The sequence below is a fragment of the Grammomys surdaster genome, unplaced genomic scaffold (genome assembly GCF_004785775.1).
Source record: "Grammomys surdaster isolate TR1022 unplaced genomic scaffold, NIH_TR_1.0 513, whole genome shotgun sequence".
Lineage (NCBI taxonomy): Eukaryota > Metazoa > Chordata > Mammalia > Rodentia > Muridae > Grammomys > Grammomys surdaster.
In genome coordinates, this window is record NW_021604932.1 from 961836 (window position 1) to 979363 (window position 17528).

Here is a 17528-nt window from a genome sequence, read left to right on the forward strand (position 1 = left end):
ATGTTTGGTGTTCTATGTTTCTTGTTCAAAAGACAAAAAAAGATGGTTAAAGCTGCTACGTATCCACCCCTTGGTCTAGTTTAACTTTGTTTTAAAGGCTGTCTTAATGTGCACAGACAAGTTACCTATAGCTAAGAGTTGAGCTGAGCTGGAAAAGCCTTTCCAGAAATTGATTGTTAGCATAAGCTGCTTTTAAAAGGGACCAGCAGGGTTTTTTGGGGGGGGTGGGGGGTGGGGGGGTTAGAGTTCAATTCACAGCAACCACATGATGGCCCACAACCATTTGTAGTGGTATCTAGTGCCCTCTTCTGGCTTGCAGATGTACATGTAAAAAAATGGTTTACTTTTAATGATTCTCAAAAGTTGTTAGGAGATATTAGTTGGTTAAAACCTCATCTTAAGCTTATCATAGGAGAACTTTAACCTCTGATGTTCTCAAGGAGGATTCCAATTCCCCTCGACAATTAACTGATGAGAAGTATATGGCTTTACAGAAAATAAGGTACACTGTTAGTTATCAACAGATACAATATATAAACTATGATCGATTGCTGGGTGTTTGCATCATGGCTATTCATGTGCTCACAGCAGCCCTTTGGCAAAAGAAAAAAGAAACCATTAATGTGGATTCATCCTTCTTCATCTGCAAGTTTGAACATCCTATTATGAAACTATTGCAGTGTTAATACAGGATTGTAAGATAGAATCCTGAAAGTATTTTAGATGAAATGTTTATTCTTTATTCCAAATAGAAATTAAATTGGTTATTGGAGAATAAATGATATTTGGCCTATTACATGGCAAACTTTTTAGGCAACTTTGATAATCATCCATAAGACAAGTTGTTACAGTTTTCCTCTATGCATGCTTTTATATTTCCTATAAATTTGCATGCAGCCCATAGAAAAGATGTTTATTGTATTTATAAATGCTTCATCTATTGAGAAGGCAGTATATGTAGTTATATCACATGTTCATTTTCTTGAGTTTCCCCCTGTTTCAGCACAAATAATTGAATTAAATGCTGTAGCCACTGTTGGAAATGCTGAAAAATCAAGCTTTCAATTTGTATTCTCATAGCCAGTATATGACTCATGGTTTGTAATTGCTTGAAATTGTTCCTTTTTTAGATATTGCTAATTCTCAAATTTTACAATTATTTATACAAATACAGCTTAATTTAAGAAACATGCACTGTTCCTTAACTTTATAAGACATTTAAGAGCTCATATTGGATTGCCTAGACCCCAGGGCAATGCCAGAGCAGATTTGTATATCAGCCGAATTATAGATCTTACAGAAACAATTGGCCATATATCTTATTCTTTACATCGTCAAAATAATAATAGTTTGAGGCAACAATTTGGCATTTCTAGAAAGTGTGCAAGTTAAATTGTATAAACTTGTTCTCAGTGTCCTCAAATTTTTCATAATGGTGTTGAGCCTTGAAGGCTTATACATAATCAATTATGATAAATGGGTGTTACTCATTTTTGATTTTGGAAAATTAAAATATGTACATGTGACTTGACACTTCGTAGGCTTTCTAGTTGCAACTACTTTAACAAGAAAAGCAACTAAAAATTATAATTAATTATTGCCTACATTATTTTTCTATGCTTGGTGTTCCATATCAGATTATAGACAATGGCTGTTGCAGTCAAACATTTGAGATGTTTTGTTGACAATTTAATATTATCCATATTACTTAGGTTCCTTATTATCCTCAAGGACAAGGAATTGTGAAACAGATATTATGGAATTTTAAAATAATATCTTGATAACTCTCTTGAATGTGGGAGGAGCAGCTACTGATGCTTCTTCTCTGGTTTTGCACGGAACTCTGAAAAATTGGATTTTAAAAACGTAAAAGGGGGAATTATACCCTCCAAGGTCACCAAAAGCACACGTTCCTTTTGTTTTATTTGTTTTAGATTTTCTGCAAACTGATGCTAAAGATCAGTCTGCAGCAGATCACCACTGGCATCCAGTCACTTCTAGCTTATTTGCCAGGGTCATATGGAGAGACCCCCTAACTAATACTTGGAATGGTCCTGACCCTGTTTTAATTTGGGGTCATGGCTCAGTCTGTATTTTTTCAGAAAAAGAAAATGGAGCCCGATGGCTACCTGAAAGATTGGTCCATCAAGTCGACACAGATCTTGAGCCTAATAATTATGATTCTAATGATGAAGATGGCTCAAAATCAGCCAGCTGATTTAACATGGTATATATTCTCCACTCTTACTGGAGAGTAAGCATTTTTTATCATACTTAAAGCCACCCATCATATACCTGGTGGCCAAACCTTGCGTCTAGTCCTTGTTTACCAGCAGTTGGATTAGATGCTGGAACATTTCTGTTTTCAACCTTATTTTCTACATTGCTTGAATAATCATATTGCTTTTAACCTTTGAACCTTGTATTTTAAGCAGATTGATTGCCCTCACACAGGATCACTCTCAGCAAGCTCAGCTATTCATCATGGCAGTTGTCCATCACTATGAAGAATTGCATCTAGTGCATGCCCACAGGTCCTTTGGTCTGAATGTGGTTTGAGTCTATATTGAAAAGAGTGTGCTAATGATGGCCAGTTAGTCAAAGATGGGTAAAAGTGTTCTTCAACTCCTATAAACCTAAGACAGAGGCATACATCAACTTGCTATGTATGTTCACCTCAAACACAGGTAATATAGGAGCAATATAGACACCAACCTAAGCCAGACACGGTCACCTGGCCACTCTTTACCCTAGTTGGGATGAAATCTTGTGCCCCGTCCAGCTGCGGGTACAGCTCATCTTTATAAAACTAAAAAGGGGGAATTGTGCCCTTTCCCCAGCCTTGAGCAGGCCTGAGAGACCTTGTTTACCACAGCAGACCAAATAATAGGATCCACAGTCTGCTACAGGAGCTGAGAAGAATAGACTGCTCACTGAGCTTGCCTTGAGATACCTCTGTGTGGGGCAGTAGGCTATGAGAAAGCCAGAAAGCTTGGTAGAAATCTTTGAAGCCCCGGAGACCTTGGCCTGAAAAGGGTCAGCAGGACGGGAGGTTGCTTCAGATTTCCCAGGCCATATATGACCCTCTTAGCTTCCGCTTCCCACAAAGAGGCCCATGGCCTTTATCACGTAGGATAACACCTCCATGCAGATAAGACATCCCCAAGCCCTCAAGCCAAACCAATAGAGGTTACCCGTTCTCCCCAAGAACTGTATATATACCCCCAGAGCTAAAAGTAAAGAGCTGCTGTGTGATGTAAGATCTCCTGCTGTCAGACTGCTTTCGTGATCCCTTGCCAGCCGGCTATCCTGCGCATTTCAAAGGACAACTCTCCACTCTCCTCTCCTCTCAGCGGGAAGAGCGAACTAAGAGAGCTGTAACACTCTTCTTCCGTGGGCTCTCACGAGCTACCCCTGGAAAGAGAAAACTGAAAGAGCCAGTAACACTCTCCCGAATTCGGAGGCTGGGGCAGAGGCCCTGCTCCACGCGACTGGAAAGCATGCTGTGCCCTAGTTCACACCTGCGCTCTCTCTCATCCCAGCTGCCGCCACCCCCACCTCTGGGGTTTTCGGCCGACCGGAGGCCGCCGTGGAGCACAAGCCCTGCCATCCCGCTGGCTGCCGAAGGCCCCAGGCTGGCTTGGCTGGCGCTTTCCACACCCCCGACCCCAGAGACTGTCCGCCCACCCCCGCTGGCCCGGCCTGGAGTGGACGCCAGCTGCCACTGACCTCGGTACCCTGTGGCAGTTCCATGAGCTGCTCTTCCGGGTCTTGTTGCGCTTCTGCTCATGCTGGCATACCCGCCTGCAATCCCTAGGCACGAGCAATGCGCGACACCTCTGGCTGCTATTTAGGATGGATTCCTCTCACCCATGCCCCAAAGAGACTGGAGGTGGGTGGTGGAGATGGGGCTTCCCCTTTTAATTTGAAAGATGAACATTAAATTCTCAGCCTTGATCAGAGAACTTTGTCTTGGCTTCATCTCTTTTCACCCTCTGTCCCTTCTTTCATTCCCAGCCCCCCTTTCAGGTGAACCAGTTGTTTCATGGCCACAGGCAGCTACACTTAACATGTTATAACTATCTCATATAAAACTACAAATCCATTATAGATTTAGGATAAGAGGCAATATTCCTTCAGTGACATTATTCAAAATTTCAAACTGAAATGTGACACCATGAATATTCTCTTAACTAATGTTATGTGACTTGACAAAGAAGTTGAAAGATAGTACAATAATCTTTACAAACAAATTTTAACAAAACTCAACACAGTCATTAATGTCTAGTATAATCCTCATTTATGTAATGGATCATAAAATCTGTGCTGGTATTTATACCTACTATCCTCTAGTATCCATTTATATTTCCTCTACTTCATGTAAGATCCACTGTAGGTCTTGGCTTGTTATCTAGATATATTACCCATACTTTCATTCCTGACTTTTCTGTGCCCTATGACATCCTGCATGGCTTATGGTTCTATAGTTTCCAATTGATGTTAATCATGGTAATTGATAACACCAAAAGACACCATAAAGGATTATCTACATTTCAGACATAAATGTTATTGCCCCCATTGTGGTGAAGCAATAGTTTCTCCCATGAATCTGGATCAATCACTCCTACTAAAACTGTTTTTCTTTGCTATTGGCTTCAGGTTCTCAGAAGTCCAACGTGGACATGGGAACTTTGAGGGTACATTTCAATGAAATGTTTGCATTGGCTCCAGGCATGAGCACTCCCTGCTCTGAAACCAATAGTCTAAGTCAGCAGAATATAAGGTTGTTGGAACATAAAAGAAAACTTTCCATTTCAATCTACATCCTGCATATATTGTGATTCTGTACTTTCCAAATGATGTTAATCATGGGAGTTGATAACACCAAAAGACCAGATGAAGGATTTTCTGCATTTCAAACATAAATGTTACAGCCTCTACTCTGGAGAAGCAATCCAATTTGCCCACTTAACTGGATCAGTCACTTCTACTTCAACAGTTTTTCTTTGCCTATTGACATGAGCATTTCAGAATCCCAAAGTGGCCACAGGAACTCTGACCTTCCAGTTCAATGAAATATTTGCATTGGTTCCAAGCATGATCACTTTCTACTCTGGAAACAAAAGTCTAAGTCATCAGAATATAAGGCTGTTGGAACATAAAAGAAAAATTTCCATTTCAGTCTCTATATCACCTGCTTGGAAGAATCACACATAGTGTCACCAATGTAGATTCCCTAGAGTGTCCTCATTTCTAGGTCTCCAACTAGTCCTAGATATGCCCCCTCCACTTATTTCCATTCTCTCTCACAGCCCTCTCCCATAGCCCCTCTCCTCATACCTGAATCCCATATCCATTCTGCTTCTTATCCCCTCTATCACCAACTTTCCTCTCTTTATCCACTTCTAAGGACTATTTTTGATCCACTTCTGAGAGAGATTCATGCATCCTCCCTTGGGATCCTTCTTATTACTCAGGTTCTTTGGGTCTCGGATTGTGGCATGATTATCCTGTACTTTATGATCCATGTCTATATCATGAGTGAGTATATACCATATGTGTTTTTTCTGGGTCTACTCAAGATTATATTTTCTACCTACGTCCACTTGCATGAAGATTTCATGATATCCTTGTTTTTAATGGCTGAATAGTATTCTGTTGTGTACATGTACCACATTTTCTTTCCCATTCTTCAGTTGAGGTACACCTAGGTTGTTTCTAGTTTCTGAATATTACAAAAAAAAAGCTATTATAAACACAGCTGAGCAAGTGTCCTTGTCTTATAGTAGGACAAGTGCCCTTGTCTTAGAGTAGGGAATATCTCATTTGGAGATATTCCCAGGAGTTGTTTAGCAGGGTTGTGGGGTAGAATTATTCCCAATTTTAATGAAACAAAATTCATTTCTGATGTGTTTGTACTAGTTTTCAATTCTATTAGCAGTGGAGGAGTGTTCAACTTTTTTCACATCCTCTCCAACATGTATTGTCACTTGAGTATTTTTTTAATCATAACCATTCCAATATGTATAAGATGGAATCTCAGAGTCATTTTGATTTGCATTTTCCTGATGGCTAAGGAAGTTGAACATTTCTTAAGTGCTTCTTGGCTGTTAGAGATTCCTCTGATGAGAATTCTCTGCATAGAGCTGTGCTTCATTTTTAATTGGGTTATGTGGTTTGTTGGTATTTAACTTTTTGAGATATTTGTCTGTTGGATATAGGGTTGGTAAAGATTTTTCCCATTTTAGTCTTCCCTTTCGTCCTATTGATGGTGTCCTTACCTTGCAAAAGCTGTTCAGTGCTGGGAGCCAACCCTGGTAGTTCTTCTTTCTTGTTTGTTCTTCAGACAGTGGAAAGAGAAGAGTGTTGGTGGGGTAAGACTTGGTCTTAGGAGATATTTAGGCTTGCTGTATAATAATAAAATATTTACCTGTCTTATGTCTAAGTCACTGTGCTTCAGTAGCAGATCTGCCTTCTGTGAATTCCTCTGAGGGGAGGAAGTATTTAGTACCTCATCATAAAATGGCAGGGGATAAGTAAAAGGAATAATTGCTAGTGCTAAGTTCTTTAGTAAGTCAGCTAGAAGCCTCTCTGGATAAGCTGGTTAACTCTTTGTGAAACAGAGAGGAAAGACAGGAAAAAAGTTAAGATGCTCTGTACAGACAAATATGCACAAACACATATACATTCAAATATTCATACATCCACACTCTAGCCAAGCCTGATCATCTGTCACAATCAATTCCACAAGTATATATGCATGTTTAACCAAATACTTATATACCTACACACAAACAGGTATGTATATTTGGAGGGATGGAAGGATGGATGAATGAGTGGATGGATGGATGGATGGATGGATGGATGGATGGATGGGGCAAAGATTCCCACACCAAACCATTCAACTAACATTATTTCTTGTTTCTGGTCTTTTTATACATTCTTACACTGAAAGTGCTTTAGAAAGTTACCTCATAATTTAAATGTTAGATAAAATAGGAATTACAAAAGGATATTAATATTAACATCAAAGTAATGTTTCATTATAGCATACATATTGAAAGTTCAAAACAAGTGTTTACATGGCTTTGCCTTATCAGAGTACATATCTGTGACTTTATCCTTGGACCTAAATGCTTTTCTGTGAAAACAAAATTCTCCAAAGTCCATTTATCTTTTTGGTATAATTATGAAAGCTCATTTTATTTCTTATTATGAAGCCTCTGCTTACTATTCTGATGAGTCAGCCCATTCTATTCTTGATTCTAAATTTATTACGTTCTTCTAGCAACTAAGATCATCCCTAAAAAAATTTTCCTAAAATTATTTGAATTAAATTAGAAATTCTATGAAATCATTATCTAGTTGTTTGTGTGGCATCAAAATAATTCATACATCTTTGATATATACATACAGATCTGCACAAAAGGGTGAGATAATGCCTAGTGATTGACATATATACTTAATAATTACAGGCATATTAAGAGCAGAAATTTTTCCTAAAATGGATTTCTTAGGGGGCTTGCCTACTGTAGCAAGTCTGCTGTAGGTTTTAATCTAAGGAGAACACATCTCAGGAAGATTGCCTGCTGGTTTTTAACTTGTATGTGTCTCCTGACATTTCAATTTCATGCACTCACATTTGTAAATTATCAATCTTAGTGCCTGAGCTCTTGGTGTTCTGTCCAGGAATTTTTTTCCTGTGCCAGTGAGTTGAAGGAATTTACCTCAGTTTCTCTTCTATGAAATTTAGGGTATGAGATCTTTGTTCCATTTGGATGTAGGTTTTGTGCAGAGTAGTCATAGCTATGGGTGTGTTTACGTTCTTCTACATGCAGTTATCTAATTAGACCAGCACCATTTCTTTTAAGATTCTTTTAAGTTTCGATTATATTGTCAAATGTCAAGTGTGCATAGATGTGCGAGTGCATTTCTGGGTCTTCAATTCTCTTGATCAACTTGTATGATTTTATGCCAAACCATGTGGTTTTTATTACTATCGCTCTGTAGTGTAGCCTCAAATCAGAAATAATTGGACATCAAGAAGTTATTTTATTGTCCAGGACTGTTTTATCTGTCTTGGAGGTTTTGTAGAATAGTTTGAAAAATATTGATATTAGCTCTTCTTTAAAAGTCTGGTAGAGTTCTGTGCTAAAACTATCTGTCCCTGAGCATTTTTTGTTTGCTTGGGAGACTTTTAATGACTGCTTCTATTTTCTTAGGGCTTATTGAAATATTTAGATCATTTACCTGAGCATTATTTAGCTTTGATCACTGCTACCTGTCTAAAATATCATGAGTTTAGTTTGGATTTTCCAATTTTGTGGAGGTCAGGCTTTTGAAATAAGTAAGACCTAATCATTCTTTGAATTTCCTAGGTGTCTCTTGCTATGTCTTCCTTTTCAGTTCTGATTTTGTTAATTTGGATACTGTCTCTCTGTATTTTAGTTAGTTTGGATAAAGGTTTGTCTAACGTCAGAAGTTACTGCTTCCCTGAATTCAAGCTCAATTGCACAACTATAGTAATATATATTTTTAAACACCATGTTAATGGCATAAAAACGAATAATTTAATCAATGGAATTAAATTGAAGGCCACACATAAATCCACACAACTACAGGAACCTAGTTTTAATAAAGAAGCCATGTTTATACAGTGGAAAAATAGAAAACATTTTCAACAAATGGTGCCAGTCTGGCTGGATGTCAACATTTAGAAGGATGCTAATAGGTCCATATTTATCTCCCTACCCAAAAATCAAGTCCAAATTGATCAAAGACCTACCTCAACATAAAAGCAGATAATCTGAACCTTATAGAAGAGATGGTAGAGAATGACCTGGAGCATATTGGCACAAGAGACAACTTCTTGAAAAATACACGAATAGTACAGCACTAAGATAAACAATAAATAAAAGGGCCCCCATGAAACTGAAAATTTTCTGTAATGTAAAAGACACTATCAATAGGACAAATGACAGCTCACAGAATGGGAAAAGTTTTTTAAAGATTGCACATCGGATAGGGGGGTAATTTCCAAAAAAAAAACATAAAGAATTCAAGAAACAGACATCAATGAGACAAATAATCCAATTAAAAACTGGGATACAGATTCATGCATAAACTTTTGAACAGAATAATCTCAAATGGCTGAGAATTACTTGAAAAAATGTTCAAAATCATTAGACATTTGTGAAATAAAAAAGGAAAACATCAATTAGAATGGCTAAGAGAAAAAGACTAGAAACAACTCATGCTGGTAAGTATATGCAGTAAGAACACTCCTCCATAGCTACTGGGAGTACAAACATGTACGTTCAATTTAAAATCACTCTGGTAGTTTCTCAGAAAATTTGGATTCCACCTACCTTACAATCTAACTATACCACTACTGGACATATTCCCAAAAGGTACTCCACCCTATCACAAATATACTTGCTCAACTATGTTTATAGAAACTTTAATCATAAAAGTCAAAAACTGGAAACAACCAAGAATGCCTCAACAGATGAATGGATAAAAAAAATATGTTGTAAATAAGACAAAACTCTTACCTATATATCTAGTAAGGCAAAAATCTTCCCCCTCCCCCTGCAATGCTTCAAGGAGGACTGAAAAGAAAGAAGACTAACCTGGCATACCTCTTGGCATCCCAGTACACTCATAAGGACATATTCACCCTTACCCAGGTCTTTACAAAACTCACAAAATCAAAATCATGCAACACTTCAAAATCATCCAACACCACACTGAGCTGTGTACCCAAATACAAAATGAACACAGATGCATAGGCTTTAAAGACCTAAAAAGAAAAGAGAAAGCTTAAATATTAGTAAAAATTAAGTAACATTGATACTTGATATCTGTCTAGAAAATGATCCATTTCATCTAGATTTTCCAGGTTTGTTGAGTATAAGTTTTTGTAGTATGATCTTACCGTTTTTTTAACTTCTTCAGTTTCTATTGTTGTGTCTCCCTTTTCATTTCTGATTTTCTTAATTTGTATACTGTCTCTGTGCCCTCTAGTTAGTTTCACTAAGGGTTCTAGACAGATAACAGGAATCAAAGTTAAATCAGAATCAGATAAACCCTATAAATAGTCCCATAACCCCTGAGGATATAGAAGTAATCATTAAAAGTCTCCCAAACAAAAAATCCCAGGACCAGATGGTTTTATTGAAGAATTCTATCAGACCTTCAAAGAAGACCTAATACCAATACTTCTCAAACTAGTTCATAAAAGAAATAAAAGGCACACTACACAGCAAATTCTATAAAGTCACAGTTACACTGATACCTAAACCACACAAAGACCCAAAAAAGAAAGAGAACTTCAGAGCAGTCTCCCTCATGAGGATTGGTGCAAAAATACTCAATAAAATTCTCAAAAACTGAATCCAAGAACAAATCAAAACAATTATTCACCATGATCAAGTAGGCTTCATTCCAGGGATACAGGGATGGTTCAATATACAGAAATGCATCAATGTAAGCCACTAAAAAATAAACTCAAAGAAAGAAAACACATGATTATATTATCAGATCCTGAAAAGTCTTTGACATAGTACAACCACTTCATGGTAAAAGTATTGGAGAGATCAGGACTTCAAGATCCATAACTAAATAAGATAGAAACAATATAAAGCAAACCAATAGACAACATCAAACTAAATGGAGAGAAACTTGAAGCAATCCAACTAAAATCATGTACAAGAAAAGGCTGCACCCTCTCCCCTCTATCTATTTAATATAATTCTAGCCAGAGCAATTAGGCAACAAAGGAGATCAAAGGGATACAAATTGGAAAGGAGGAAGTTAAGATATCACTATTTGTGGATGATATACTATGCATAAGTGACCCCCAGAAAAATCCACCAGAGAACTCCTACCACTGATAAATAACTTCAGCAAAATGGATGGATATAAAATTAACTCAAACAAATCAGTAGCTGTCCTCCCTCCATGGATAAATGGTCTGAGAAGGAAATTTGGGAAGCATCACCTGTTCCAATAGTCACAAGTAATATACAATACCATGATTTGACTCTAATCAAGCAAGTGAAAGATCTATATGACAAGAACTTCAAGTCTCTGAAGAAAGAAATCTAGGACAACCTCAGAAGAGGGAAAGATCTCCCATGCTCATGGATTGGCAGAATTAACATAGCAAAAATGAGCATCTTACCGAAAGCAATCTATAGATTTAATGCAATCTCTATCAAAGTTTCAACTCAATTCTTCACAGAGATAGAATGCACAATTCTTAAATTTCTTTGGAACAACAAAAAAAAAATGCAGGGCAACAAAAACTATTCACAAAAATAAGTGAAATTCTGGGGAAAATCATCTTCAAGCTATACTACAAACCAACAATGATTTTTAAAAAAAACTACATGGTATTATCACAGAGACAGGCAGGTAAATCAATGGAATAGAACTGATGATCCAGAAGTGAACCCACACACCTATAGTCACTTGATCTTTGACAAAGAAGGCAAAGCCATTCATGGAAATAAGACAGCATTTTCAACAAAGGGTGATGGTTCAACTGGTGATCAGTATGTAGAAGAATGCAAATTGATCAATTTCTTATCTCCTTTTACAAAGCTCAAGTCCAAGCAGATCAAGGACCTCCGCATAAAATCAGATACACTGAATCTAATAGAAGAGAAAGTGGGAAAAAAAACCTTGAACAAATTGTTACAGGGAAAATTGTCCTGATCAGAACAACAATGGCTCATGTTATAAGATCAAGAATTGACAAATAGGACCTAATAAAATTAAAAAGCTACAGTAAGGTAAAGGACACTGTCAATAGGACATAATGGTAACCCACAGATTGGGAAAGATGTTTATCAATCCTACATTTGATAGAGGCCTAATATCCAAAATATACAAAGAACACAAGAAGTTAGACTCCAGAGAACAAAATAACCCTAATAAATATTAGATTACAGAGCTTAACAAAGAATTCTAAACTGAGGAATCTCAAATGGCTGAGAAGCACTTAAAGAGATGTTCAACATTCATAGTCATCAGGGAAATGCAAATCAAATGACCCTGAGATTCCACCTCATATCAATCTGAAAGGCTAAGATCAAGGCTAAGATCATGAACTCAGATGACAGCAGATTCTGGCAAGGATGTGGAGAAAGAGAAATATTTCCCTACTGCTGGCAGGGTTGCAAGCTGGTACAACAACTCTGGAAATCTGTGTGACAGTTCCCCAGATGATTGGAAAGAGTTCTACCCAAGAACCCAGATATACTGCTCCTGGGCATATACCCAGAAGATGTTCCAACATGTAATAAAGGCACATGTTCCAAGATGTTCTTAACAGCCTTATTTATAAGAGTCAGAAGCTAGAAACAACCCAGATGTCCTTCAACAGAGGAATGGATAGAGAAAATGTGGTGCATTTACATAATGGAGTACTACTCAGGTATTAAAAACAATGACTTCATGAAATTCACAGGCAAGTGGATGTAACATTAAAATATGGTAGAGACCATACCCAGTGGATAGGCATGGCCCTTAGTTGAAGAATAGGGTCACCCATCCACCTCAAAAGTATTAATTCAGATTTCCTCCTGTCAAAAGGAAATACAGGGACAAAAAATGGAGCAGAGACTGAAGGAAAGGCCTTCTCAAGATCCACCTAGGGAACCATTCCATCTGCAGATAGAAAACCCAGACGCTATTGCTCATGCAAAGTAGCACTAGCTGACAGGAGGCTGGTATAGCTGTCTCTGAGAGGCTCTGCCAGAGGCTGACCAATACAGATGTGGATGAATGCAACCAAACAGTGGACTGTGTGCTAGGACTCCAAAAAAGAAGTTAGGGCAAGGCCTGAAGGAGCTGAAGAAGTTTGCAACCCCATAGAAAGAACAACATTATCAACCAACCAGGCCCCCCACCCCCAAAACTCCAAGAAACTAAACCACCAACCAAAGAGCACACATAAGTGAACCCATGGTTTCAGCTGCATATGTAGCAGAGGACTGCATTTTCTAACATCAATGGAAGGAGAGCACTATTGTCCTGTGGAGGCTCAACAACCCAAACTAGGGAAATGCTAGGGCATAGAAGCAGAAGTGGGTTGGCAAGTAGGAGAGCACTCTCATAGAGGTAGGGGAGCAGAAGAGGATGAATGGCTAATATATTTTTGCCTTAGTTATGTTGGTCAAAGCAAAATTCTCAAACTGTAAGGCTTCCCTTAGTAAGAACATAAATATACATGTTTAATTTTGCAAGAACCATTTTAAGTAAACAGTTAAACATGCATATGTTTTTGTGTACATAAATTTCTAGTGATTGGACAAGGCACAAGAAAAGCTGTGAGTTTGATGCTAGTCTGATATACACAGTGAGACTTTATTAAATAAAGACATACCATGAAAAATACAAAATATCCATAAAGCATGAATTCCTACCTGGACTCTAACCTGCAAATGAAGGCTTCTGAGCAATTTAAATTCATCTAAAACTTAACTCAAAGGATAGTATCTCCTAGGAATGTCAGAATATCTACCCATAAAATCGCACTCAAATGCCTGCCCCAGAATATTCTAGAGGGATAACATCAATAGAAAGGCCTGCATGGGTAGGGAAAGCTCAGGATGCCTCAACCGTATACAAGAAAATACAGATGACTAAGAAATGGTGACAGAGAGAGAAATAGGTTGTGACAGAAAGAGCTTAACAATTGGTTTCAAATTTCAAATTGTGAGTATTAAAAACATATGTACACCCAACATATAAAGATTTGAGCCTAAAATTCTGATTTGTGAGAATGTGCTTTTTTCTAAGGTGCTGCATGCTATGGTACAGTTTCTAGGATGCCTACTCTCTGTACATTTGTAACAATAGATGAGAACTAGAATCAGACATTTGTAGTATCAAATACTTAAGAATTCTACTCTACATCATGGGGCTCTCTAGTTTTAACATGAATTTCTTAGATGGTTCTAAAGCACTCATCAGAATACTGATATCCTTTTCAATATGGAGTTGTCATGTGGGCTTTGCCAAGTATCCAGTAATGAATAAGCAGAGTTTCAAATCTGAGTCTACTTAGATTCAATAAAACCCTCTGAAGTAAATATTTGCAATGTTTTACTTTAATTTGTTTGTGAAATAGAAACAAAAGATAAAAAGAACTACTCTGATGAACGTTTTAGTGTGATGATTCTTTGTCTTCAATGTGTCATCTGCCTGGCAGAGTGTAGGCCATCCATAGATGAAAATCATGATAATGTATTGTAAATACTGGTGTCAAAGTGAGTTTTTCTAATTAAAATCCTTATAACACAATACTTTTATCAGCCCATATACATTACCTCAAGGGAAACTAATGTTATTTTATTTTACTAATATTTATGCTTTCTCTTTTCTTTTTAGGTCTTTAAAGCCCTGTGTTTGTTCTGTATTTGGTCACACAGCCCACTGTGCTGTTGTACAACTTTGTGGTGTTGTACAACTTAGAGGTGTTGAAAGAAGATTTCATTGATCATGGGGAGGGGAGTGCTAGAAAATGAAGGCTCCAAAATTTTTGTAAGGTTGTTAAAGGCTTGAATAAGGGGGCTTATGAACTTATGAATGTACTGGGCTGCCAGAGGCCAGTCCCAGTGAGGTCTTCTTTCTCATTGGTTCTCCTTGAGGCAGCAAAAGAGGAAGATCATTGACAGAGGGTAAGGTTTTTGTCTTATGAGATATATGGGTATATGGTCTTATGAGATAATTAATGTTGCTTTATAATAACTACATGTCACTTATTTAGAGAAAAGGTGAAAAAACCTTAAAGTCATTGGTATGGGGGAAAATATCCTAAACAGTACTCCAGTGGCTAAGGCTCTAAGATCAAGAATTGATAAATGGCAACTCATAAAACTAAAAGGCATCTATAAGGCATTTTCTTAAGTTATAGGCATAGTCAACAGAACAAATCGGGAACCTACAGATTGGGAAAAAAATCTTCACTAACCCCACATCTGATAGAGGGCTAATACCCAAAATATATAAAAAGGGGAGTTTAGAGGTCAGATGGGAAAAGCCTCATGGATACAGGAGTATGGGTTGGAAGTATAAGACGTTGAAAAGTTGGAGGGTGGACAAAAAGGGGGAATAAAATTTGGAGTGTAAAAAACAATAATAAGTAATTTTTTAAAAAAGAATGAAAGAAAAAAGAGAACTCAAGAGGCTGACCTACAAAACGATAAAAAACCCAATCAAAAAAAAAAAAAAAAACAGAGTATAGAGCTAAACAGAGAATTCACATCAAAGGAATCTGAAATGGCCAAGAATCCATTGAAGAAAGACTCAAAGTCCTTAGTGATCAGGGGAATTCAAATAAAAAGAACTCTGAGATTCCCCCTTATACATATCAGAATGGCTAAGATCAAAAACTCTGGTGATCAACAACAAAAATTGGCGAGGACATGGAGAAAGAACACTCCTCCATTACTGGTAAGATTGTAAACAGGTACAACCACTGTGGAAATCAATCTGGAAATTCCTCCAGGATATTAAAAATAGATCTATCTGAAGACCCAGCTATACCACTCTTGAGCATATACACAAAAGACACCCTACCATACCACATGGACATGTGCTCCACTATCTTCATACTGGCCTTATCTGTGATAGTCAGAAACTGGAAACAACCCAGGTATCCCAAAACAGAAGAATGGATACAGAAAATGTGTTTCCTTTACATAAAAGAATACTATTCAGCTATTAAGAATGAGGACATTATGAGTTTTGCAGGCGAATGGATGGAACTCCAAGTTATCATTTTGAGTGAGGTAATTCAAACCCAAGAAGCCATTCCTGATATGTACTCACTAATAAGTGGATATTAATTTAAAACTTACAGAATGCCTAGTATGTTATACACAGAAATCAATAAAGTTAACAAGCAGAAGGGCCCAACTGAGGCCCTTCCACTAGGGAGGGAGAAGAAAACAATCAAAGGAGGCAGAGGGAGGGAGGTACCTCGGTGGAAGAAGTGAAGGAGAAGGGAAAAGGAGAATTTGATTATCTATTGGGCGGGGGGGACAGGAGAGAAGCCCTGAGGACCAGGAGAATGAATGGAAGTATGCAACCTTTGGTGGTGGGAGGTTTAGGGGTCCCTCTAGAAATTATCAGAGACCTGGGAGGTAAGAGACTCTCAGAATGCAAAATGAGGGACCTGAGATGAAATGGCCAATAGTGGCAAAAGGGATACCTCCAGAAGAAAAACGGAGCATAAAGTATAAGGATGATGTTGGCATCCCACAAACATTGTAACCCAGAATTGTTCCTGTCTAAAAGACTATAGGAACTAATATGGAGAAGAGACTGAGCAAAAGACAGTACAATGACCTGACCAAATTGGGATCCATCTCAAGGGAAGGCTCCAAGGCTGACATTATTATTGATGATATAGTTTTATCATTATCCCACTGCCCAACCTCCCCACCCCACCTGACCTCTAAACTCCCTTCATTATATATTTTAGATATTAGCCCTCTATCAGATGTGGGGTTAGTGAAGATTTTTTTCCCAATCTGTAGGTTTCTGATTTTTTTTTTATTGACTGTGCCCTTTGCCTTTAGCTTTTTAGTTTCATAAGTTCCAATTATCAATTCTTGATAAAGCCTTAGCCATTGGAATTCTGTTTAGGAACTATATCATCAATAATGTATCATCAATAATATATCTATAAATGATATAGGGATGAGGACCTGTGGGAGGGCTGACAAGGAAAGAAGCAATGACTGGACTGTAAAAAAAAAAAAAAAAAAAAAAACAGTAATTTTAAAAAGTTCACTTATCTAAGTCTAAGTTGCTTTGCTACTGTAGCTGACCTGGCTTCTGTGTTTCTCTGAGGCCAGTAACTGCAATCTCTGTCATTTAACACCTCATCCTGAAACAGCAGGAGATTAAGTAAAGGATTAATTGCTAGTGTCTTTTCCCTTTTGTTCAGATTTCTCTTGCTTGTCAGGCTAGGGGGAAGTTTGGAACTACAAACTTCTATTGAACTCAAATTTTAAAAATTAACTCAAATATACGTCAAGTTTTGAATGATCATATTTATCAACATTATGTGTCACAACTCAATAAAATTAAACCAAAATCTCTTACAGACACTCAACAAAAATGACAAGGTTAAAGGAGCTTCTTTTGTCTTATAGTTGAGACAAAGTCCATTTGGAAGAGAGTTGAACAGGGACTAGTTGACTGAACTAAGTTGCCCAAACAGAAAATATTGATGTTGAGGCTACATTATAAAATCTCTAGAGTGCCTGATCACACCTGTGTCAGTAAGAAGGATCTCCATGGATCCAGTTATGGTCTTGGTGCTCAGTCTTCCCTTTCTGCTTCTCCTCTCACTGTGAAGACAGAGCTCTGGGAGAGGGACACTCCCTCCTGGCCCTACTCCTCTGCCAATTATTAGAAATACCCTTCAGGGCACTTTTCTCTGGAGGAACCAGCGAGGAGGTCGGAGTTGCCCGAACAAACCAGGCCCCAGAAAGCTCCACCTAGTT

At 37.7% G+C, this 17528-nt stretch overlaps 1 pseudogene; it reads left to right on the forward strand.

Annotated features, from left to right (window-relative positions):
- The first annotated feature begins 17318 nt into the window (after nucleotides 1-17318).
- Nucleotides 17319-17528, forward strand: part of LOC114633046 — a 60852-nt pseudogene continuing 60642 nt past the window's right edge.